This window comes from Halichoerus grypus, chromosome 7 (genome assembly GCF_964656455.1).
Source record: "Halichoerus grypus chromosome 7, mHalGry1.hap1.1, whole genome shotgun sequence".
Taxonomy (NCBI): domain Eukaryota; kingdom Metazoa; phylum Chordata; class Mammalia; order Carnivora; family Phocidae; genus Halichoerus; species Halichoerus grypus.
The window spans coordinates 18,751,705-18,778,629 of record NC_135718.1 but is presented as its reverse complement, the minus strand read 5'-3'; the positions used below and the strand labels follow the sequence as shown (position 1 = coordinate 18,778,629).

General features: G+C 41.3%; 1 long non-coding RNA gene across 1 annotated transcript in view; it reads left to right on the top strand.

Annotated features, from left to right (window-relative positions):
• Positions 1-24,495, top strand: part of LOC118540051 (uncharacterized) — a 127,238-nt gene extending 102,743 nt beyond the window's left edge. Inside the window, exon 4 of the long non-coding RNA XR_004919448.2 lies at positions 24,378-24,495. This is a non-coding gene — a long non-coding RNA (uncharacterized LOC118540051). The remainder of the gene's footprint in view (positions 1-24,377) is intronic.
• The last annotated feature ends 2,430 nt before the right edge of the window (positions 24,496-26,925 follow it).

The following is a 26,925-nucleotide window of genomic DNA, read 5'->3' as shown; positions in this document are numbered from 1 at the left end:
ACAGGGGGTGGATTGGCTGTCTCCTTGTAGTTTAAATTTACCTGTCCTTGATGTTGAGCACCATCTCACAGGTCTATGGGCTATTTGGGTGTGTCTCCTTTGTAAAAGGTCTTTTCAAGCCTTCTGCCTGTTTTATATGGGTTACTGTCTTTTTCTTTTTTTTTTTAAGATTTTATTTATTTGAGAGAGAAAGGGCACACAAGCAGGGGGAGTGGCAGAGGGAGAGGGAGAAGCAGGGAGGCAGGCGTAGGACTGGATCCCAGGACCCTGGGATCATGACCTGAGCTGAAGGCTTACACTTAACTGACTGAGCCACCCAGTTTTTTCCCGTATGAATATCTAATTGCTCAAGTATTATCCATTCAATATAAAAGACTAAACATTCCCCCATTAAATTGAAATTATGTTTTTATTGTAAATCAAGCAATTATTATTTGTGTGATCTGTTTCTGGATTCTCTATTCTATTCCATTGATCCATTTGTCTATCCATGCAACAATGACACATTAATAGAATAGCATTTTTAAGAAGTCTTGCAATTAGGTAGTATAAGTCCCCCAGATTTCTTCTTCTTCAAAAATTATTTAGGTTATTTTAGATTTTATGCATTTTTATATAAACCTTGTAATAAGCTTGTCAATTTACACAAAAAATCTTGGAGATTTTAATTGGTATTAAATCTATAGATGTATTTGGGTAGAATTAACATCTCAGTAATATTGATTCTTGCAGTTCATAAGAGCAGTATATTTCTCTGTTTATTTAGGTCTTTAATTTTTCTTGGCAATATTTTGCTGCTTTCAGTGTAGAGAGCTATACATATTTCTTTATTCTTGGATATTTAATATTTTTAAATGCTACTGTAGATGGTATTTTTTTTAAAGATTTCATTTCCCAAATATTTCTTGTTAATGTGTGTCAACACAGTTGATTTTCGTATATTGACCTCAGTCATACAATATTGCTAAATTTACTTACTAATTCTAAGGACATGTGTGCAGATTCTGTGGAGACTTTTACATACCCGATCATGTCAGTTTCGCAGAATGATGTTTTTATGCCTTTGGTTCCAATTATAGTACTTTTTATGTCTTTTTTTTTTTTTTTTCTGTATTGCATTAGCTAGAATTTCTAGTACAATCCTGAATACACAAGGTGATAGAATATGTCCTTTCTTGCTTCTGATATTGGGGGAATGTTTTCCATATTTCATCTTTAAGTATGATAGTAGGTGAAAAATTTAAACTTTAACTGAGATTTAATTTACCCATAATAAACTGTATCCCTTTGAAGTGTACAATTCAGTGAGTCCGACCATTGTGTACAGCCATGAAGCCACCTGTGTAATCAAGATAATGACCATTGCCATCACCTCCCAAAATTTGTCAGTGGGCGGAATTCTAAGAATGGTCCCTAGTGGAGCTCATCCTTATTATACCCTCCCCTTTGAGTGTGGATGGAACCTGTGGATATTATAAGATGTCATTCAGATGGTTATATATATTACACAGCAAAAGGAGACCATTCAGCTTGACCTAACTTAATCATACAAACCGTTTGAAAGAAGACAGATTTAAAGCATGGGAAGAACTTCACCTGCCTTTCTTAGTTGGAAGATGGAGGAGGCCACTTGAGAAGGAACTGCAGGTAGCCTTATGAAGCTTAGAGTGACCTCTTACTGACAGCCAGCAAGGAATCAGGTACCTCAGTCCTACAAACACAAGGACATTCCAACAACCTGAGGAGCTTGGAAACAGATTCTTCCACAAGATTTCTGGAGAAAAGCCCAATTCAGTCTTAATTTTGGTCTTGGGAAACCCTCAGCAGATGACCCCAGTTGAGCCTGCTTGGGCTCTGGACCTAAAGAACTCAGAGGTATTAAAAGACTGTTTTAATACTGTTTCAAGCTGCTGTGTTTGTGGAGATTTTTTAGATACAATAAAAAACTAATACACATTTTGATACCTGGAAGTAGGTATGGCCATAATAAATACCTAAAATGTGGGAGCAGCTTTGGAATCAGGGAGATGTTGGATGACTTCCAAAAAACAAAATAGAAAATGTCAAGGTCACGGGGTGCATGGGTGGCTCAGTTGGTTAAGCGACTGCCTTCAGCTCAGGTCATGATCTTGGAGTCCCAGGATCGAGTCCTGCATCAGGGTCCCTGCTCAGCAGGGAGTCTGCTTCTCCCTCTGACCCTCCCCCCTCTCATGTGCTCTCTCTCTCTCTCTCATTCTCTCTCTCTCTCTCCAATAAATAAAATCTTTTTAAAAAAAAAAGAAAATGTCAAGGTCACCTTGAAAAGACTTTTAGTAGAAATATTACATAGTGATAGATATTGAGAACACCAAGTACTTGGAACAAAGTGAGGAACATAATTTTGGAAACTAGAGGAAGATAGATCCCGTTATATGGTGGCAGAAGCTTTGCAGACTTTTCTCTCACAGTTATGTGGAAAAAAATATGTAAATGATGATCTATTTTTTAATTTTTAAAATCTGCTAATATGTTGAATTCTATCAGTTGAATTTTGAATGTTAAATCCATGTTGGATTTATGAAATAAATTTCCGTTGGTCATGATATATTATCCTATTGCTATATTGCTGGATTCAAACTGCTTAAATTTCGTTGATACTTGCATCTATGTTTATGAGGGCTGTTGGTCTATAGTTCTCTTTTGTAATAGTTCCATCTGGTTTGGTATCAGAAAGTCATACATAATCGAGCACTGAATTATGGAATGTTCTAGTGATGTCACAAGGGATTTTTTTCATGTCGTGTTGGCACTGTGTTCCAGACAGCGTCATACAGTATGTGGCTTCACTCGGAACTGCATCAGAATAGTATTCTTCAAAGAGAGTCCTTTGGAAGGACAAGTCCTACCTCCTTTCTTCAGCTAAATGGTGATCGGGGTCTGCAAGTGGAAAACCCCGTGGTGATTGCCTTCCTGACTCTTGTATCCAGCATTCTAATTCCAGAATTTAGCACAGTGCTTGGTTGGAGTAGCAGCTCAATGCACTAGACTGGTGATTCTCAACTAGGGGCCATTGTGCTCCCCAGAGGACATTAGGCTTGTTGCAAGTGGGGAGTGGAGGAGGGGGGAGTGTGCGACTGGCATCTAGCGGGGAGGAGCAGGGATGCTGCTCAACTTCTTACAGCATCCTTGGCAAACTTGGGTGTGTACATTTACCTTTCTGAGTGGTGTATTTCCTTCAAATGCCTTTGGTGGTTGCTGTTACAAAACAGATTTGCCAATTTCTATGGTGCAGCTGAGACATATATCAACAAACTGCTGACTACCTGGAAACGGCCTCACCAGGATGACAGTGCCTCAGGGACTCCGGGGCATGGAGGCTGAGCTCTCGGAGTGCCTCAGGGACTCCGGGGCATGGAGGCTGAGCTCTCGGAGTGCCTCAGGGACTCCGGGGCATGGAGGCTGAGCTCTCGGAGTGCCTCAGGGATGGGGCCGCCCTGGGAAAAGACTGCAAAATGCCAGAGGCGTCCATGCACGTAGGGCAGCCTTTCAGAAACGCTGCTCCTTGAGGGCTGCTCATCTTTTAATTTCTTCTTTGATAAAGTTCACTGGCCTCTGCTAATATGTCAGATTTCTCACTGTTCTTGTTCTTTGAAGATCAAAGATATAAGAAATTAGGAGAGAAAAAAGCACTTAACAAATTTGGACAAGTGTCAGGCCTTGCTTGCATATACTTTATTGATTTATAAGAATGGCAGATGTCAATGATAAAAGATTCAAGCAATGCAAGCAGGTGAAAAAAGGCTACACATCTCCTCAAATCCCACCACCCAGAGACAATCAGTGAGCATCATGACAATGAAGCCTTCTGATTCCATGTGGACAGAGGGATAAGAGAGAGACAGAATATAACAGACAGAAGGGTAATAAGACGGTTGGTCGGGGACAGGGAAACAAGCTGGCAGCTCTGGCCCCAGTCACCACGGAATTCAATCCCAAGTTAAAGGCTAAGTGAAAAATAAATAAATAAAATTATGATGACTTTCATTCAGGTATAAAATAAACATTTTATTTAAATCATCGCAAATGAGGAAACTGGTAAGATTTCAGAAGGAGTTCAAAGAAAAATCCCAAGAACAGACATATTGATAGCAGGAAAATGTGGGGGTGGGGGAGTGAGATTTGTTCCTCTACCAGATAAAAACCTAATTGCCTGTCTATAGAAAAAAATTCTTTTGCATTGCTCTCAACTATCTACAATTTACAGAGTTGTAAAGTCGCTCAAAGGCAATGAAAGATGAGAATCAGATCCTCCTAAGGGGTATGAGCAAAACAATACATAATTTTCCTTTGGAGACACCCAGTGATCTATTTTGCTTACTTCAAATTTCCGTATACCTGGATGTTCTTACTTGAAGCCCAGGGCACTTTTCTTCATCATGCTGTGGTCTTCTGAGATTTCTATTTCTTACTCTTGCCAGAAGGAGTTTTTGAGCACCGCAGGGACAACTTCAAGAGTCAGAAAGGACTAAAAGATATTTTTGAGCTTTTATTACATTTTTTTCATTTTTTATTTAAAAAAAATCGTATGCTTTCTTCCAAGAAGTGAAAAAATACCCCAAATATATAAGGAAAATATAATCATTTTTACCCTATCGCCCCTGTTTCTCCTGTGTCCCTTGCCCCTGGGGCTAAACCAATACGGTTTATCATATACCCGTCTATACTTTTCTCATGTTTCAACAGTCATACACAAATATTTACACATATATATAGGAATTTGGGTTGTGAGAGTTGACATAAGTGGAAACATGTGGTATATGTAACTGCATCTGGCTTTTCTCACTGGAACTAATACCCTGAGGCTCTCTCAGATGCACAGATCCTGAGGGAATGCATTCATGCAAGTAGCCGCGGACACGCAGTGACACGGACACCATCCTCCCAGCCTCTGATACTTGCAACTGAGTGAGGAAGAAATGCAAATAGTTGGGGAGTAGGAGCAGGGTTGTCCTTCTTGCAGTAGGCATGGTGGGGAGTGGAGAAGGAGGACAGGCTATGTCACTTGAATCGGGTCACCATGGTGGCAAGAGGGAGACATCTTTGCTGGGCCAGCAAGCACCTTGCACCCCGCAGTTGTGATGGAATTTCAGTTAGGGTCTGAGGGGGGAGCGTTGCTCTTCAGTTTTAAAGAAAATATTATTTCCCTAGCAGTTAAGCCAAGTAATTTTCAAAGAAAATGGTAGATTTACTAGTGGGAAAGGGGTCTCTCTACCCTACCTTCTAAGAAATACTGAAGATCTAATGCGGTAGGCTTAGGACATCGAAGGAGTGCTTGCTACATAGAGCAAATTAAACATTCATGTTGCATTGAAACCTGCTCCCCCCAGCCCCATCATTAAAAAAAAACCCCAAACCCTGGAAGATGTTTATGAACTAAAAAGGAGTGATCAGAAAGAAACTTCCTCACTTCCTCATTACTAATAGAAATTTATGCTATCTGGAGCCAAGAAAAATATGTTTGGTGGTAGAGTGGGAAAGAAAAAGAGTATTAAAAAAAATTCCTGAAAGAGAACACTATGAAATGTACTCTTTTTGTAAGACTCTTTCCTAACTTGGTGGGAAAAACCTTTAAAGCAACATGATCTTGTTAGCCTGAAAATGCGAAAACCTGGAACGCTGAAGAGGAGGGAAGGAGTCAGTAAGGGGGGCCATAAGAGAAAGGGCACCTGCATTTCTTATTCCTACCTGTCCCCAGGCCTCAGAGCCTGTAGATTTAAGAAGCCAGCTCCTTTAGGGGTGCCTGGCTGGCTCAGTCAGTAGAGCATGCCAATCTTGATCTCAGGGTCATGAGTTCAAGCCCCATGTTCAGGGTAGACTTTACTTAAAAAGAATAAAAGGGGGGGGGTGCCTGTCTGGCTCAGTCTGTTAAGTGTCTGACTCTTGGTTTCGTCTGAGGGTCATGAGATCGAGCCCCATGTCAGGCTCTGTGCTGGGCGTGGAGCCTACTTGGGATTCTCTCTCTCTCCCTCTCCCTCTGCCATCCCCCCTACATGCGCGTGTGTGCTCTCTCTCGCTCTCTCAAAAAAAGGGGGGGTAGCTCTTTTACACTTTCAGTGGTACATTTCTGTCCATACTTGGGCTTTTGTTTCAATCAACACATGTTTTATTGATAATTTACTACACGCCAAGAGCTATGGGGGTTACAACTCCAGGATATGGTTAGGCTCCTTAAAGGCAGAAACCATCTTGTCTGAGGTAAAGAGGATAAAAATAGAAATAAAAAAATAGAAATAATATACAAGGCAATATGGAAAGAGTTTTTAATAGTGAGCAAAGGCTTTCTATTTTTTGAAAATTTTTTGAAATTTTCAGCAGAAAGGAATTCTGAGAGGTAGAGAAAAGTGCTTCGCATGCAGCAGGAGCTTAATACACGTGTGAGCTTTAGAAGGAGAGACTTCTTTGAAATTGGGCTCTCAGAAAAGGTCTCCAAGAGGCAGTAAAGGGCCACTGTGATAAAAACAGTAGTCATTAGGATCAGGGTGGAAACGGTAGTAAGTGGAGCTCGCATTCAGTAAGCTCATCATTTCATTTAATCTTTACAACCACCCCAGGAATTAGATATTTTGATCATTCTCGTTTTAGAGATGAGAAAAAGAGAGGCTGAGGCCAGTTCAGAGGACAAGTGAAGACGTTGCAGAGTGGCTGGAGACCAGAGGCTCTAGACCACAGGCACACACTTGTAGTTGAGAAAGTAGTCTGCTCCTTGTTGCAACAGTGGGAGGACACACATGGTGAGTAATCGTGGGCTGTCTTAATAAGAGGGCGTTGGAAAGAACTACTGTAGGTCTTTGGATTTAGATGGGCCCATTTGGGAAGTGTCCAAGGAAGTGCAGTTTCTCTCTTGATGGAGTTATTCTATAATTGATTAATAAATCTTATCTATAAGGAGGGCAGGCTAGCGAGGATGAAGTGGCAATTGGTACAGAGGCAGCAATCACTCATTTAGCCAAGGAGAGGAGGGACATGTGGTGTTTGGTGTGTGCAGTGACCTGTCTAAGTGAGATCATGACCAACCGGAGAGCCATAATGATTTGGCAGTAAGCATCAGATTCGTTTGTAACATCAGTAAGGCTCAGTTGTTAGTTTCTGGATGCTAGGGGCTGCTTTTTTATTTTTATTTTTATTATTTTTTATTTCTAATGCTTGAATAGTTTGGGTAAGGAGCTGAGAGAGTTAACTTCACTTTCCTCACCTGTGCAGTAGACCAGTCACGGGGACTCAGTGTCCCACAGACGTGGCATCTAGCCCACAGAAGGCTCTCCATTGCTGGGTTATTTCTGTAGGAGGAAGACCATAGATGGCGACGGGGTGGACAGGATTTCCTATCACTCAGAACATGGGCATTGAGTTGGGGAATGGCAGGAGTGGGGGCAGGAATATGGAGAAAATATTGTTTCCCTTAAAATTCCCACTAAATGGCTAGATTCACATTTTGACTTCTTTTGAAACTTAGAAGCTATGTTCAATAGATGTCTCCCCCGCCCTGCCCCCAGAAAAAAGCAAGGACATCCTTATGATTTCCCCAGCAACATCCCCTTTATTATTCTGGGCATAGAGAGTATAGTGTTAGCCCCTGGAGATGAGCTATTTTTCAAGAAAAGATGCTTTTTATTTTCCTTCCATTGCAGGTATTGGTGAAATAAAGCTGAGCTCATCATATAATCTCCTTTTATAAAGTTACAGACAACATTTATGTCTTAGGATTGTAGAAAGCTCTGATGCAGCAAAATTTTTGCTGCATAATTAATTTCCAGCACATCAGGTGATGAGGAAAGCTCAGCTCTAGTTGCAAGGAAATAATTTTTTTTTGAACCTGAAGATAAGAAGTAGAAACAGCTGTTCAATTTCTAAGTGGATCTTACATGTTTTTAATGAGTAAATCCAATAAACAGCACTGTTACAGGATTCTTTTGGACATTTCTAGTTAACAGTGAGCCCATGGTATTAAATACCCTCCAAGTGATTCTCCCGGGGGTGGGAAAGGGTCTCCTGCCATTGTTTGGAGGTGGACACATTTCATTAAAGCTGCTGTTACTGTGTCAGGAAAAAATAGGGCATTTTGCCATTTTAGAGGCAATTACTGTTCTTATGAATAATATCATTAAAGGAAATGACGGTGCTTAGCAAGGTCAGCAAAATGAGATCTGCAAAAAACTGTAGCATGCCTCTGGATGACAAATTTTTCTTTTCTCAAAAAAGAAGACAGAGAACTCTAAACATGAAAATACCTGCACAGTGGAAGAGAGAACCCTAGAACAATGTCAGTGTTCCCTCAGCACTGATTTCGCACCCTCATAAGCTATCTAGACCAATCCAGACGAGTAAAATAAGGAGAAAGAGGGGAATTTTTGGAGGTTTTAGGTTCTGTTACATTGTGGACCTCAGGAATTACTTAAAATATGACTTGTGTTCTTTCAGAGAGAACAAGTTAGTAGAGAAACTTGCCCATGATCAGATTTCCCGTCCAAGAAATGGTGATCATCGGTTTCTTATCAAGTTCTTGCTGTCTTGAAGGGAATCTGAGATTTGGGGTCTGTTTGTAGAAAAATTTTATTTTGTTACTTTTGGTTGCATCCCGCACTTGTTTTGTTTTTTGTTTGAGTGTTAAGTTGACACACAATGTTACATCAGTTTCAGGTGCACCACTTAGAGAATTGACAAGTTTGTACATTATGCCATGTTCACCACAAATGTAGCCGCCATCTGCTCTGTTAATTGCTATCACAATATCATTGACTGAATTCCTTATGGCCCGCTTTTTATTCCAGTGACTTACTCATTCCAGAACTGGAGGCCTGTATCTCTCTCTCTCTCCTTCACCCATTTTGCCCATCCCCCTCGTTCCCTCCCCTCTGGCAATGATCATTTCGTTCTCTGAATTTATAGTTCTGATTCTCTTTGGTTTTTTATTCATTTTTTTAGATTCCATTTATGAGTGGAATCATATGGTATCTGTCTTTCTCAATCTTATTTCATGTAACATAATACCCTCTAGCTCCATCCATGTTGTCTCAAATGGCACAATATCATCCTTTTTTCTATGGCTGTGTAATTATACCATTGTGTATATATCCCATATTTTCCTTATCCCTTTGTCTATTGATGGGCACTTAGGTTGCTTCCATGTCTTGGTTACTGTAAATAATTCTGCAATAAACATAGGGGTGCGTATGTCTTTCGGAGTTAGTGTTTTTGTTTTCCCTGGGCAAATTCCCAATAGTGGAATTATTGGATCATATGGTATTTCTACTTTCAATTTCTTGAGGAAACTTCATACTGTTTTCCACAGTGGCTGCACCAATTTACATCCCCACCAGCAGTGCACAAGGGTTCCTTTTTCTCCACATCCTCACTAAGACTAGTTGTTTCTTGTCTTCTTGATTTTAGCCATTCTGACAGGTGTGAGGTGATAGCTCATTATGGTTTGATTTGCATTTCCCTGATTAGTGATGTTGAGCATCTTTTCGTGTGTGTGTTGGCCGTCTGTATGTCTTCTTTGGAAAAATGTCTACTCAGCTCCTCTGCCCATTTTAAAATTGGATTGTTTGGTTTTTTTGGTGTTGAGTTGTCTGAGTTCTTTATATATTTTGGATATTAACCCCTTATTGGATCAATCATTTGCAAATATCTTCTCCCATTCAGTGGGTTGTCTTTTTGTTTTGTTGATGATTTCCTTTGCTGTGCAAAAGCTTTTTATTTTGATGTCATCCCAATAGTTTATTTTGCTTTTGTTTCCCTTGCTTGAGGAGACATATCTAGAAAAATGTTGCTATGGCCGATGTCAGAGAAATTATCACCTGTGTTCTCTTTTAGGATTTTTATGGTTTCAGGTCTCACATTTAGGTCTTCAATCCCTTTTGAGTTTATTTTTGTTTATGGTGTGAAAAAGTGGTTCAGTTTCATTCTTTTTCATATCCAGTTTTCCCAACACCATTTATTGAATAGACTGTCTTTTCTCCATTGTATATTCTTGCCTCCTTTGTCATACATTAATTGACCATATAAATGTAGGTTTGTTTCTGGGGTCTCTACAATAGAACAGGGGTTCTATTGATCTACATGTCTATTTTTCACTCACTTTATCACCATTAAGTATCATGTTAGCTGTGGGTTTTTCATGTATGGACTCTATTATGTTGAGGTATGTTTCATCTAATCCCATTTTATTGAGAGTTTTTATCATGAATGGATGTTGAATCTTGTCAAATGCTTTCTCTGCATTGAGATGATCATATGATTTTTATCCTTTGTTTTGTTGATGTGGTGTATGATGTTGATTGATTTGCAAATGTTGAACCATCCTTGCATCCCCAGTAATAAATCCCATCTGATCATGGTGAAAAGAAAAAAGGAAAAAAAGAAAAGAACAAAGGGGAAGAAAAAAGGAGAATAGAAAAAAGAGAACAAGAAAGAAAAGAACAAAACCAAAAAGAAAAAAAAAAGAAACAAAACAAGACAAATTTTAAAAAGTAAAAATAAAGGGCTCAGTCAGCTAAGTGCCCGACTCTTGATTTAGGCTTGGGTCATGATCTCAGGGTCCTGGGATAGAGACCTGCCATGCTCTGCACTCAGTGGGGAGTCTGAGGATTCTCTTTCTCCCTCTCCCTCTGTCCCTTCTCCCTGCTCTTGCATGCATGTGTGTGTGCTCTCTCTCTAAAATAAATGAATAAATCTTTAAAAAAATGTAAAAATAAAATAAAACAGTAAAAATTGAAACACACACACAAAACCACGACAGGTTTTCTGTGCCCCAGCACTACTGGGCAGCTGGTATGGGCTCATGGACCCTGGGCTCGCTGAGGTCGCAAGCTTCCTGTGACAACTGAACCCACGTGTTACAGTGTCTGGACCCTGCTCCAGTCTAGATCTTTAAGGTAGAGTTGGGAACATCAACTGTGTCATTCTCCAGTCCCTCTGACCTGGAGAGCTTTCCTGTGGCTCCTCTACCACTTGACAGCCTTCTAGTGTTGTCTCTTGTATATGCTAGTTGTTCTTTTAAACTGCGGCTTTTTTTTCTGTGCCCAGGGAGAAAGGGATCTGTTCCTGGTCCCTCCGTACTATCCCTCCCCACTGCTGTTGGCAGCGGAGGGGGTTCCCTTTGTTACCCTGTCTCCATCTCTCTGTTTTTTTTAAATTAAATTTTATTTTATTTACATTCAATTAATTAACATGTAGTGTATTATTAGTTTCAGAGGTAGAGTTCAGTGATTCATCAGTTGTATATAACACCCCGTGCTCATGACATCATGTGCCAAAACAGTATGAAATTTCCATCTCTCTTGCTGTCCTGCTGTTCTATCTTTGGTTGTTCAGTAGCTGTTCAGGCAGCCCTCAGTTCTTCTTCAGGAGGAGTTGTTCTATTAATAGGTGTAATTTGGTGTTTTCTGTGGAGGAAGTGAATTCAGAGACTTCTTATGTCACCATATTGAACCCCTTGCATCCAGCGCTTCTTAATCTTCAAGGATTTACATACATCTCATACCATGTAAGTCCAGTGATTTATATTACAGCTGTGGAAATTAAAATCCAAAAAGATAACCAAACTAGCCAGGATTGACTACATAGTACCTGTGTAGAATGCTAAGATTCAGCTCCTCTAGCTTGCTATTTATCTCTATTTACATATTTATTAATATTTAATTATGTTGTACATTTTAAGTTAGTTTTAATTTATAGTTAGAATCCAGAATCAATCTAATGATGGCAGACTTACTTGGAACTTGATCTTCCTGGTTGCATTTTTATGGGAGCCCTTGTGCTAGGTAGGCTCTACAGAGAAAGCACAGTGCACCGTTAAAGGAATTTATAATCAGATAGGGATGGGCAGATACACATTAGCAACTTTATTAGTTGGGCTTGTTTTGGTTGCAAGTGATAGAAACTTAACTGTCACTTAGTGTCATGTCCCCAACCCTGTGGGAGGCATAGAGTGCAGTAGGTCTTTAAGAATCTCTGGAGCTCAGACTCTAAATATGATGGTGAGAGTGATGGAAGGGCCATAGAATGTGGAGGCTGACAGCCTTGGGTTCAAGTCCTAGATCTGCACCACTGACTCCTGGTTGAGCTCAGCTTGGCTAAGAAATCTCTCATGTTCAGTTTCCTCTGCAAAAGGCAGTTCCTCTGCAACACAGATATGTCCTGTTAAGGTGGGCATTCAGTAAGATGAAATAGATTGCTAGAATTAAAAGAACTGAGGACTGGAGGCCTGGGAAGGCAGGGGAGGCAAGCAATGCCTAATATTCTTCCTATACTATGATTGGGGATGGCGGTCATAGCTCAAGGTCACACCTCACCATACACTTCATTTTGTTTTTTGATTCAGCTTCTCAATAGCCACCTGATTTTAGTCTGATGTTGTAGGGGGAACGACTCCTCAACCCAGAGGTTTCAGCAAATTATAGGAGAGGTGGGAAAAGCCATTTTCACAGAGAACTAGAAACACTATTTGACAAAGGTAGCCAGTGGAGGAAAATGCATGGACTTCACCAAACAGCTGAAGAGCCTTGGGAGCCTTGTGACTATTTCACCCGCAAATGGGAAAATATGTAAATGACCAGAAATGCCCTAAGGGAGGTAGAAAACCAAAGTACAATAGTATCTAGAGTTGAAAATTGAGACATTTGTCAAAGGATTATTTTCCTTGCAAATACTTTCAACCTTCAGGGGACAAATCTACCTAGCCTTTTAAGCATAAAGATAGAACAAAATATTTCCAATTATTTTTATAAAAAACAGCATTAACTCTAATATAAGTGCAAAGAGCACACAAAAAGAATATAAAATATATTTATATAATCCTTTTGTGCGCTCCTTGTGCTTGTATTATATATATATATATTATATGTATAATAGCTATATACTATATACATTAATTGTATATGTATATCTATATGAGCTATCTTATTTGGGATTCGGGCATCTGTAATCATCATAGTAAATAGAATCCAGCAGTATGTTAAGAGAAAAATCACCATGACAAGGTTTGTTTGTTTTAGGATCGCATTAATCATTTGATATTAGGAAATCAATATAATTCAAGTTATTAACAGCAAAAAAAAGTGTAACTGATCATCTTGATAGATGCTGAACAAGCATTTGATAAAATTAATATCCATTCCTGATACAAAAACTCAATAAAATATCAATAAATGGAAAAGATTTTAGCATTAAATATATATTTATAATCCATGGCTAGCCTCATGCTTTGTGGTAAAACTCCCATTAAAGTCAGAAATGTGAAAAGAATGTGCATTGTCACAACTGTTATCTGGTAGCGTTTTTTCCAGATATGCCATCTCTATTAGAAAAAGAAATAGAGGAGAGGAGACAATTTGCAAACTGTGAACTACTGGAAAGCCATTAAGAAGACAGTAGGGTTCTCTGTGCACTGACTCATAAAGGTGTCTACTCCATGTTCGGGAGAAAAGTCAGATATGAACAGTAAGTAGAGTATGTCACTTTGTAAAAGCAGAGTACATGACTGTGTGTAGGTAAAGAATTGTATAGAAAATACTCAGAATTATATTTAGCAAAATATTAACTATTTTAATTCTGGGTGATGGGCTTACTCTCATTTCCTTCTCTGTGCCTGTAGGAATTGCTTGCCTCTTTTAGCAAATAAATAACTGGCCCAAGGTCAAAGGCAGCTTGACTTTAAATCCTGTACCCTTAATTACTCCTTTATTACTTTTATTATTAGGACAAAATGCCATTGTCATTTCCAAAACACAAAAAATGTTTTATATATATGAAGATACATAAATGCATCTGTTATTTATAAGATATATATAAGTATAAAATACATTCATATATAGAAATGATATATATATATTCATATATGTAAAAAAGAAATTTGAATAAATATATAAGTACATATATTCATATATATATGTATATATTTATATGTATGAAAGATTTAAAATTATAATATAATAAGATGCCTAGCACTTGGTCAGTAATTTATATTTATTAACCTCCCGACAAATCTGTACTTGGAATATGAGCAGGGACTATGCTTGTTTAGCTTTCTATCCCTTAGCAGCAAGCAGGTATCCTTCATAGAGTGTTAATATTAAACAAAAATATCTTATATGTGCAAATATAATAAAGAATAGAGAATTGGATTATGTTAGAGGACCAGCAGTGACCTCTCCTGCAATACCCCATGGACCTCCCCTGTGATGAGCTGCCCTGACCTTCAGCCTTCGTGTGGACAGAGTTATAGCCATTGGCAGGGGTCAAAAGAGCCATGGAATCAGGGGCTAGCATTGAGTAGGAGAAGCCTCTAGAGAGGTTGACTTTCAGATGTAGAAGGATTTGCATTTCCTCTTCACAGAAATCTGGCTCCTGCAAAAGCCTGAACAAAGACCTCATCCTTTCTGTTCAACGCCATCCTTCACTGAGGCCGTGAGGAGCAGGATGAGCATATGGCGAGGCTGTGGGGTGAGGGAATGCCACTTATGTGACCCAGCTGGTACCTACTGGCCTCAAGGCCTTAGCTGAATTTTCTGGAAAATACCACAATTCACTTTTCTTCAGCTAGAACACAGCCTCTGCGTTTTTCCACACCCTGGTTTCTGAGCTCAGAGAGCATGAAGAAAGACTCATGCTGACGTGAGCACCGACCACAGAGGGAACTAGATGTCCCATTGGATGACTCCTCTCATGTGGTGCTAGGATGGAAGTTTCTAAATTTCCATGCAGATGCCCTTTTTTTTTTGCCTTGGGCAGGAGGAGGCACCATGGGAATACCCTTATAGAGCTGTTGCTCAAAGCCTGTGAGGAGCCAGGCCACCTGAGCAGCTGTTAGGGGAATGGGCAAATGGAAAGGTGTCTCTGCAGCATAGTGGGTTTCCTATGGCCTCCCCCTCCCCCTTGCTACTACACCCACCATTACCCATTACCCCCATCTCTTCTCAGGACTCTGTGTTGTCCTTGGCTGACCACAGGGGACCACATTACTCTCTCTCAAGTTGGCTCTCAGATACCTAACTCCCCCTTATGACTTAACTTTCCTTTCACTGGATCTAGGCTTTGACCTCTTCCCCTTCTTAAATCTATGCACCTCATCTCTCATTCCCTCCTGCCTCCTCAAGGTTTCCCTGATCTGGACCTCTAGCTTCATGAGGAAGAACTCAGCAACTAAGGACCAAAGACTCCTTCGTTAGGTAGAAAGATTGAGTGCCCACCCTTGAGTATTTATTTTCCCATTTGCACCAAACTGTGGCTTAACTCAAGGAACTAATTGGTAATGGAGGGATTTCAGGCAGGCTGCTGGGGCAGATGGATGGATGGGCAGTTTTTATTAGCACTTTCATAATTAATGAGTTAAGATAAGTGACCATAATATGCATTCTATCATACAGAGGACACAACACACACAAATCATATTTGTGCCTCCAGGGAGGAACATCGGTCATAAACCTATGGATTAAAAATACAGTCACACAAAGATTACAAAAATGATAGAATTGCATAAGATATAGTATATGGCATGCGTAGCCAACTGGGGAAAAAAGAATGGGCTGGAAATAGTACTCTGAGCATTGGTTATAGGCCAGACGCTGTGTCAAGCACTTTCATTTATTCTATTGAATCCTTCCCAAGCTCTTTAAGTTAGGTTTTATTATTTTTATTAGGAAGATGGCGAAACTAAGGTTCAGAGATGTAAAGTAAATTGTGTTGAAAGTGCCCCATCTGGAAGCTTCTCGGCAGGATCAGAGGGCACATTGGCTTGTCTGTCTTTGAGAAACACAGACTAAGGAAAGGAAGCATGTTTTGGGGCCCACCTACATCAGAACTACCCAAAGATTTCTCTGAATAAGGATATCTGTGCCTCACCATAGAGCTCTTAAATCAGAATTTCTGGGAGTGGAGTATAAAATCTGAATTTTGAAGAAATTTTTTATTAAGTTCAGTTTGTCAGTTTTTCTTGTGCATTTTGTGTTTAGTTTAAAAAATCAGCTTAGCTCAAGGTCACAAAGATATTTTCTCATGTTTTCTTTAGTAGATTTTCTGCTATAGTTTTAAGCTTTCTCTATGATCCATTTTGAGTTGATTTTGTATTCAATGTCTTCCCTTAACCACACATCTTTTGGTTTAATTGAAAATTAAGTTTCTGTTTCTTATTACCTTTGTTTTCTTTTTTTTTTCCTTAAGAGGAAAAAGAAAAACTAAATACTTACTTGAAGAGAAGCTTTTGAGAGTATATTTTGACTGAGTTACTCTTCCACACCAGAGTGTAAAAAGTACTATCAATGTTTGGTTTAAAGATAGGTGAAGGGTATTAAAAGGTACAAACTTTCAGTTATAAAATAAATAAATCATAGGGATGGAATGGGCAGCATTGGGAATATATTCAATAACACTGTAATAACTTTGTATGGTGACAGATGATAACTAGACTTATCATGAGGATCTCTTCATAATGTATAAAAATGTTAAATCACTATGATGTATACCTGAAACTAATAGGATATTATATGTTGATTACAAAGAAAAAAAGAAAAAAGATGGCAGAGTCATGTAATCCCTGACCCACCTCTTTCCCACACCCCAGGAACGATAATTTATATTGCCTCTTCGGTGTTCCCAGACTACCTTAAATATGGCTCTATTATAAGTGTTCCCTATGTCTTGAAGGCAAGTCATGTCTCCTTTGCCTTTGTGTCTCCAGAGAATAGCACAGAAATGAGAAATAGAGCTGGTTACCTGGTTGCAAAGGCCCACTCTCAAACGGTGACCAACAATCCAAGGAGATTAAGATGGCAAAGGTTGGGGACACCTGGGTGGCTCAGTTCGTTAAGCGTCTACCTTCGGCTCAGGTCATGATCCCGGGGTCCTGGGATCGAGTCCCACATCGGGCTCCTTGCTCAGCGGGAGCCTGCTTCTCCCTCTGCCGGCCGCTCCCCCTGCTTCTGTGTGCCCTCTCTCTTTCTCTCTCCGATAAATAAGTAAAATCTTAAAAAAAAAAAAAAAAGAAGATGGCAAAGGCTGTGTTTCTGTGTGGACAGACTATGTATGTGCATCCCATCTCTGAGATTTGGGCTCGGGCCTCACAGAGCTGGCACCAAAGTCACATAGAACTGAGGCCTTGAAACTCTTTTTTAAGGACCTGGGGATCCACCATGACTGGTATCTGCCGAGCATGCAATCCCTCCTAATCCTCAAATAAGAAGGAGCCATAGAACACAGAGAAACATCCAACGAGAGTCTGTAGTGTGGAGCCATTTAAGAAATATGATTATCATATTCTTTCATAAATTTAGATCAGCATGTAGTAACAAAAGCTGATTACAATTTTTTTTTTTTAATCTTCTCTTTTGCTTTTCTTCCCCCTATTTTTCTTCCTTTTTCTACTTAGATCATTTAAAACTTTTCAGGTCATTAAAATAAAAATTTTACTTATTCATTTGGGTGTGTGCGTGTGTGTGTGTGACATGTTTAAAATGATTTGAGTTTTAATTAATGGCATTCCTTTTGATTTTGCAAGTAACTTTCTAAGCTTCTTAAAGATGAGGCTGACCATAGACAAACTTGATTTAATCAGAAGGAGCTCATCTGTGGTGCCCAGTGGCTCACTGAGTTGGGTGTCTGCCTTCGGCTCAGGTCATGATCTCAGGGTCCTGGGATCGAGCCCCAGGGCTTCTCCCTCTCCCTCTGTCTGCTGCTCCCCCTGCTTGTGCTTTCTCTGTCTGTCAAATAAATAAATAAAATCTTAAAAAAAAAAAAAAAGGAAGAGCTCATCCATATTTGTTCTGATGATGATGTGTAGGGTACTTTACCCAAATTAGGATGCTCATAAGTTACAGTACTGTCAGATAATGAAGTTGTGTGTGTGTATGCCTCTTTGTGTGTTCATTGTTTTTTTCTTCTCATCCTCTTGTTCTTTTTCTCTCGTTAATAATACTAATTGCCTGCTGAAGATTTTCTTTCAAATTCGCACGTTTAGTCTCTGTGGCTGGGTAACAAACCAGTCAGCACAGTGTGCCGCACAAGAGTGAGTAAGCTCTGGAGACAGAGCAATTAGATATTTGACACAAAATGGTGTCTGTTCTAGTTGGGTGCTTCTCAGACTTACTGTGCATCAGAATCCCTTGAGGATCTTGTAAAATGCAGATTCTAATTCAGCTGGCTTCTGGTAGACCTGAGATTCTGCATTTCTAAAAAGCACTCAGTGATGCTAATGATGCTAATTTAAGAATCACACTTCAAGTGCAAAGTTAGAAGGTTGGGGATTAGCACAAATTTGGTCATTAGTTATAGGGGACATTACTGTTAAGTTTTAATATATATTTTTTCAAATGCTTTCGAAGCATGGCCTCTCTAAAATGTGTTGGCTTCCTGACAGATGAATTGGTTAGAAGGATCTAAGCAAAATATGACTCAGCTGCCATTTAAAAATCAGAATTCTGTGAATGAGATTAACATGTGTAAGAGAAAAATGTTGGGCCAAGGGAGAGTCCTTTGGTCAAGAAAAAGAGACTAAGCTTGTCATCAGTCTACCTTGGGTGGGTTAGAAACAGTTTCGGGAGAATGTAGACATTGTGATAATTGTTTCTGGTTTCTCCTCAAAGTTTCAAGTGCTTTAAGACATTCTCCGGATGTCATTTATCTTCTGGACAGTCTTGGAGGAGAACCTTGTGGCTGTCTTTTTGGATTTCACTTGGAGGCTTGGAATTATGGCAGTTACCCAGCAACATTTGACCAATCTGTAGGAGAGTAGCTTTTCCCTTCCCTTGTACTTTCTCAGGCTCCTCTGCTCCTCAGGGCTGTTCTGGCTCCCCTTAATCAAAGACACTTTACAAGAAGTTGATTTAAGCAAAAGGTGACCGTTAGGTTTTTTATTTTTTGTTTTGTTTTGTTTTTTGGTCAATGCAGATTGACTTTTAGTGGTTGAGGGATTAATATGTTGAAAGCATTCTAAAGTTTGGTTACGATTCATAAATTAGGTCTAGGAGTGTAGGAGTGAAGCACGTGTGTCAGATCTTTGTCGTCCCTAATCCAACCTTGGAAGGCAGAAGAGCCCTTGACAGACTAGTGGGGCATTGGTTCATTAGCCTGAAGCCCCATAACCTGTAGAACCAGCTCCACATGTTGTTTCCCTCTTCCTTATTTTCAGCACCGTTACACCTGCATTTGAGGATAATATGCAAATTTTGGCATTAGGAGTTATTTCTAATTACCCAGGCAGATGCGATTTTGTTTCTTGTCTTCTCATTCTTATCAGCTATACTGTGCCATGGGAATTTCTGGAGACAGTGGTTTCCTAACTAAGAAAGGAACAAGATTTGTTACTCAGCCTGGCTGGCTTTCTTTTTAAATAATCAGACTGTCTGCTTCCTGAAGGGTGTCCCCCCAGCTGGGAAGCTGCTACGTGTCACTCTTGGGTTGATTACTAAAGAACATCTTGTCTTGCTTGTGCTCTGCACCGTGATGTGTTCCCAAGTCCCCTGGTCTAGAGGCTCTGATGACTGAGGAGAGTTTATGTGGTATCTCTATCCTTTAAATAAAATCCCCTCTACGAGATTGAAGCAAAGGTCTCTTATTATACTCCGCTTGGGCCATTTTGGAGGGGCATTTTTTTGTCTTTAGCCTTAAGAAAAAGTACCAAGTCACTGTAACACATGTCAATTCAGAAATGAGTTCTGGGTTTGCTGGTCTCTCAGGGAGTGGGAATTGAGCTGATTGGTTCATTTGGATAGTTCGGGATCTGCCTTCTGCTGGGTCTAATTGGTGACCTTGGGAAAGTTATCAGCCTTTCTGAGACTTCATTTTCTCATCTGCAAGTTGGAGACAATAATAGCTATCTCCTCAGGATGGTGTGAATGTTCTGGGCACTCAGCATTTATCTTGATGTTTATCACATCCTTAATGCAATACGTACCAAATAAATGTCCTTTTCTCTCTTTTCCTCTTGTGTTTCATGTCAAGTCTTTCTGTGTTTTGTTTTGTATTGATTTTCTTTTGGTGCTAATAATTAAAGTGTTCCCAGGATTTCTGTTATCACAGGATTTTCCAGGCAAAGTCAAGTACCATTTGAGAGCTGAGAAGGCAGTCAGGCTTTAGTGACACCAGGGTGCCGGGACCAGTTGCATGGAGAGTGGACAGAGTCCAGAAACCTCCAGACTGAGTGAATCTTTAAGGGATTGCCAGATTATTATTTTCAGGGCCTCATTTATTCAGAGGCCACTGAAGCATAGCAAGGGAAAAAGTATCATAGGAATGTTGAGAAATACGTCCTCCAAACAAGGCTGGAGGAATCTAGGTGGCATTTCATCAATTCATTAATCCATTCAGTTGTTCATGGCCCGATGTTTCCTTAGCACTTTCCGTGTGCCAGGCACCATGTCCATCCTTGCTTCAAAGAGCTTGTGGTCAAGTGCTGTACTGCTAACTTTGGACCATGTGATATGTGTCTCTATGTAACTGAAATGATGGAGATAAAGCTACTTTTATGAAATATCTTAAGACCTGCCCTCCTCTTTTTTCGTATTTGTCCCCCACCCTATTTCATCCTCCCTTCTTCCTGGACATAGGGAAGATTTCTTGGAGAGAGATGGCATGTCCCAGTCTCCCTTTCAACTTGGTGGCACTGAGTTCTCCCCACTGGGACTTAAGCAAAAATGATGGGTGCGACTTCGGTGTCCCTTGCTTAAAAGGAAATCCTTCGCTATGAATTTGCACTCATTCTTCCCCTCTGTCCAGAAAGGCAATGCCAAACAACCTTGGAAGGCACTATCGGGGATAAAAGAACCTCCCTGCTTGTCTGCCTCCGCGGATGACCCCGTGGAATATTACTGGCTACCTGCCTTGGACTGGCAAATGGGAAAGCAATGAACTAAGTACTTTGAGCCACTAAATTTGGGGATCTGTTTATTATAGCTTCTGTTGTAACAAGTTAAATAGTCATGGCTATTTTTGACGTTCAAAGGTAGCTCAAAATAATAAGAGTGTAACTTGACTGGCAGAAACTTCGATGATTTTGTTGGTCACATGAGATTCCTGAAGATATAAGAGTCAGAAAGATTCTGGGTCCAAGCTCAGCTCTTCCATATCTAAAATTTTATGTACTCCCAAACTCAAATAACTTCTCAAATCTTCAGGTATCAAAGAGTCAAGATCCAATCCTTTTCCAGGGCATCACCTCCTTTGCTAGTCTTAAGATTTGCAAAATCAACGAAGAAGCAAGTATTTATATTTTACATATGAGTGGATCATGTTTCTCTTGATGGTGGGGAGTATTAGAGATATAATTTGGGGGCAACAATGAAAGCCAGTATCTGACCATTCAAAGTCATGTTTGAGAAGATGGTGTCAGAAAAAGAGGGAGGGGACTCTCTTCAAGGACATCTTGTTCACCTAACACAAGCATCCTGGGAGCTGCCACCTCTAGACAAACAACCTCATCCTAGCCCCATGCTTGAAATCTTCTTGTCTGCACCTTGTATCCTCAAAGGCTGCCTTTCTATGGCTCTCAAAGGGTCAATGGCACTGTCATCTACACAAATGGGAGAAGACCCTTCCAACTTACTCAGCATTCATATGTGCATTCATTAATGAAATAGTTCCTGAGAACCTCCTTTATGCCAAGAAGATTATAGATCTGTATTTTAATAGGGACGTAGTTGAGAAAGCCTGCCGCACAAAGGCAGGACTTGAATATGCAAGAGGCACAAAACAGGTGCAAGGAAGGAAAGAAGCACAGCAGGAATGAGCACAGGAATGCAGAAGCACAGGGCAAGGCAGGTGTCTCCTGTCACTCAGCAGCCTGTGTCTACTGTGATAAAGGCGTGTGATTAATTACACATAGAGACTCTACATATGTTCTCTCACTTGCTAATTGCAATTAGTTGTAGGAGCACTGAACATACTGCTCTGCATGAACGTCAGGACATTTCACTGGATTCCCCTTGGTTCCCCGAGAAGCCGCAATTAACTTCACTAATTATTCCCTTCACCACATGTGCTTCCCTTAATGTAGAACCAAACTAATGAATGTTGATCTCTTAAGAACTTTTTTTTTCCTTAAAGGCCATCTTGGCTGCCATCCAATTAACACCAACAATGGTTCCTTGGACAAAATCACGAATATCACCAAGTCCATCCGAGGCTAGCTGGGGAGAGGAAGTGAACTTCAGTCTCAAGAATCCTTTCTTTTCTTCTTCAGGGAGAGAGAGGCTGTCTGCACTGGCAGAAGCTGCATGGAGCTTTTGGTTAAATAGGCTTTGAAAGATTTTGTAATTGGCATCTCTGCAGTGACCCATCCATAGCACGTGGTGGTAGGGTGTTGGGAAAGCGGAGATGTGTGGCATGGCCTAGATAGGAATGCAGGATAACTTAACAAACACACAGAAATCTTACTCTAATGCCAGTAACCCACCTAGAGTTGAACAGGGTGCTTTCCTGCCCCTCCTGTGACCTGGGCGTCCTTACGTCCTTAATTCAAATGTCTTCCTCAAATTCCTATGACTTTTGTCAAGATTTCTATGACTGTGTGCTTGTGTGTGTGTGTGTGTGTGTGTGTGTGTGTGTAGGGCATGACTTACATGCTCATGGCTTTTCCTATATCCAATCTTGCCTCTGCTCCACATTGTGTTGATTTTCTCAGCACTTGATTTTCACACACATACACACACACACACACTCTTTCTCAAAGCATTCATGAGAATTTGAGGACAGGATAGTGGGTGGATTCATATTACATCACCCAAACAACTCAATGGAAAAGTTGGCATCACTGTCTTCAGATACCTTTTAGGCATCTCACTCCATGGAGTTCTTCACCCCATCTAGATCCCGCTGAGTCTGCCAGTGAGGAACAACACATCTCGCTCTTGGTCCTCTGCAGACCAATTTCACGGTTCTCCTCCAAAAGCTTTATGATTCTTCTGCTTCAAGTGTACTCATCAATTGTGTGCGTGTGTGTATGTGTGTGCACGCGCGTGCGCTGGTGCCCGTGTGTTTCAAAGGACCAGGAGGAAGAGGGACAAGAAGGGAGAATTCTCTCTCCAACAGGAGAGCTTGTTCTTGTGCCAGCTATGAACAGTACTTGCTTTCACTTCATCGCCACGGTGCATTCTCCTAACTACCACGTCACATGCCTGGAGCTCCAGTGAACTTTTTTTTTTTAATTGTATTTTATTATGTTATGTTAATTACCGTACATTACATCATTAGTTTTTGATGTAGTGTTCCATGGTTCATTGTATAACACCCAGTGCTCCATTCAGTACGTGCCCTCTTTAATACCCATCACCCCACCCCCCTCCCCTCTAGAACCCTCAGTTTGTTTCTCAGAGTCCATAGTCTCTCATGGTTCATCTCCCCCTCTGATTTCCCCCAGTGAACTTTTTAATACGCCACCTCTCGTGAGTGCGGCAATAACCTTGTGAGCCAGGCAGGGCTGTTTCATGGCCACAGTGTGCAAATAAGGAAACTGAGCCTGCAGGGGATAAATGCCCAAATGTGCACAGTTTGTTTTTGGTAAAATGTTCTTTCTGCCTAATCATGCTCTTAGATCACTGCTTCTTGGAGGTAGAAGAGAGATCAGGAAGTAGTGAGCCATCGAACCCTGCTCTCTCATTCCCCTCCAGGTGCCATCTTGCTTTGAGGTGAGGCTCTCAGGTACATGAAGCAGAATGTGAGGCCAACCCACACTGGGTTCTTTGCAATGTTTCTCAATCCCAACACTAGGGACATGTGGTGGAAGACAATTCTTTGTTGTAGGTGGAGAGAGGTGTCCTGTGCATTGTAGGATGTTTACCAGCATCTCTGTCCCCTACCCAGTAGATGCCAATAGAACTCCTACTTCCAACCTTGTAACAGTCAACGATTTCTCCAGACATTGCCAAATGTTCCCCCATGGAGTCAAAATCATCCCTGGTTGAGAACCACTGGGTTATTGTTATTGTTATTGTTATTGTTCCACATCCATTGTGATGACAGTTTCTTCTTTTCATGACTTGGACCATGGAGAGTCGGTCATGTTGAGTAGCTCAGAAAGGAGGTGCATGCAAACCATGTGGTAAAAAAAAGAAAGGTTTGGAAACTCATGCTTTCACCAGAAAGAAGACATGTGCCTTCACTTTAGTGGGACAAGGGAAGATAAATCCTCTCCACGCATAAGCACCATTGCTGCCGACAACTTTGGCTTTTACAGCAAATGCTACAAACAGAACCAAGAACCACGAGTCAGTCCGTTTAGGGAAAACACAGGGTATTTGAACAGCTTGACACCGTGAAGGCATAAATTGTCGGGAGAGACAAATGTGAGCTGGAGGGATTTGGGAATGTGGCAGACGGTAATCCTGGTATTTCGTGTTAATTGTTTTTCTCAGGCAGGAGACCTCCTGTGATTTACATTCTGGAGCGGTGGGGTGACGGCCTGCGCCAGACAGCTTGTCACCTCTGGAGAAGACGAGCAGGGTCATGACAGCTGCCCTGGAAATGAAAGGGGAGGTATGGCGCTTTGCTGCCTTGGAAGCTCTCATTTGTTCCTGAGCATTGGCGGGGGGGGGGGGGGGGGGGGGGGGGGGGGAGGCTGTGACGTTCCTTTAGGGAGGCCAGGCTGGAAGAGCAGAGCCTGTGCCCAATAGCTGGAGGGCAGAACTGATGAATAGGTAGCAAAATCCCTTCCACCCAAGGGCTCAGGAGTGATGTGCAAATGAGCAGGGGAAGGCATCAGACGCATGCTAAAATTTGGTTTATCTGGCTTTTTCTGAGAGTGGGAATGGCCCTGCCTTGTGAAGGTGGGGTTGGGAGGGTCAGTTCGACTTTAGAAGGAACAGAGGGTGTTCACATGGACCAGGAAAACCTTTGATTAGTGCAGAAGTGTGGATTTAATCCTTGCTTACCAGCTAAGGGACAATTCTGATGAGGAAATAGGAAAAGACCATGTCTCCCCTAGGTTAGTACATTCCTTTCTTCATTCTTTCCAGAGGCACTCTACCCAGAAGACATCCCTCCTTTCTCCAAACCACATAGACGAGCTCAGCACCTCTTGCTCTTAGTGGGGCTCAGGCAGACTGGGTCACCTGCAGACTCAAGCAAAATCGTGGTGGGACATGGTCACAGAGGCTCTGGAAGCCAGTCGTAAAGGCAGAAAAAGATGTCTGTTGGTCATTGTGTGGTCAGGACTGGGCCATCCAGGTCACCAGGCTCCTTAGAGATGTGGTCAGAGAAGTAGAGGCATTGACAGGGCCAGATGGGTTCACTGGGCAGTGCCATGTCAGCCTGGCCAAAGTGGGAGCCATGTTCCCCGAATCCCCTTCACTGTGGGGTTCTGGGTCGGACTGGGCCCAAGAGGACTTTGCATGGATTTGGATGGTGGCAGTGAAGAGCAGATGTTCCTCTTAGAGGGAGGTCGTGGTTGTCCGTGGTAACAGAGAGATACTCCAGTGCATTGTGGGTCCTGACTTGGCTGCGTTCCCTACTCTCTACTTAGCTCATCTTATTGATTGCTGGCCGCTCTGACCACTAGCGGACCCAGGCCCACCACCGGGACCCACATGGACCCACAAAGGCAGCAGCTCCACAGATGGTCTATGAATTTCCCCTTGCAGGTCCTTTCCAGTGGCTAGATGGGCTTGGCCTCTTGAAAATCCTGTTTGCTCCAAAGTGTCCACCTGATGCAGGTGCATGTTAGTTGACTGGTGTCTTTCATTTTCCTGACTCCCCCTTCCAGACCCCCGTTTTCCCAGTTCCTCCCACACTTGCATATGTTCTGATTTCTTTAATAAATTCGTATCTCCATACAACTTAGAGCACTTTGTGTTCTCAACAGGACCTGACTGACACAGCGGGGAGGCTCCTCTGGAGTTTGGTTGCCTGTTTGTGGGAGTGTCTCATATATCCAAGGAGAATGAACTCCCTTAGAAGTGGGTACAATGCAGCCCAAGAAAGATTTCTTGAGGAAGAGTGATTCCAACATTCATTCATTCATTCATTTATTCATTCATCATTATTCAGTAAATAGAAAGGCGAAGGCTGTGCCAGGGAATGTGCTAGAAACACACTGGTGAATAAAACAGACATGGCCGCTTTTCTCAGAGAGTTTAGAGTTTAAAGCATAATGCAGAAACTAAAAAATCAGTATGTGATTATAAATTATTTTTTGTATATTACATGGCACTTACCATGAATGGCATAAGGTGACAGAAAATAATACGGATGAGGGTGAGACCCATGAAGTTGGGGTGCCTGGGAAGGCCCCTTGAAAGTGTTGATGTTTAAGTCAATACTTGAAACACAAGATGGATTCTACCACAGGAAGACTGCTTGTTCTAGGCCAGGGAACAGTATGTGTAAAGGCCCTGAGGTAGGGCAGATATACTATAACAAAGAGATGGGAGAGCAGGGAAGGTTTTTGTGTTAATGGTGACAAGCTCTTTTGCTGGAAAATATCAGCTTTAAGCCTAAACAGAGTGAAGCCCGAGAACCCCAGAACTCCTTAAAGCAATTGGTGTAGGCCCACATGAAACCAGAAAGTTGGACCTGAGGGCAAAGGAGAGGAGAGAATGCCCATGAAGAAAGAGTAGGACTGTGGCCTTGGAGACAGTCTATATGGTGCCTTTGTGTGAAGTAGAAACAGGTGCCCCTTCCTCTGGGAGACAGAACCTTAGCCAGGGTTCTTGGCTTGGCAAGTGGAGACTAGACTGGATTTTCACTCCTACTTCAGCAGAGGTCAACCTACTTTACCGCATGCAGAACCTGATTGGGACTAAGAGCTTATGTTAAGCTGCTTGAAGCCAGCAGAATTCTAAATCTCCCCCTAACAAGGAATTTGGTGAATGAATATACATCTGGCTATGTGGAGAGCAACTAGCTATGTACCTAAGCTAATTGGTTGGTTCGTTTTTTTTTTGGCAGTTTCATAACTTTAAAAAA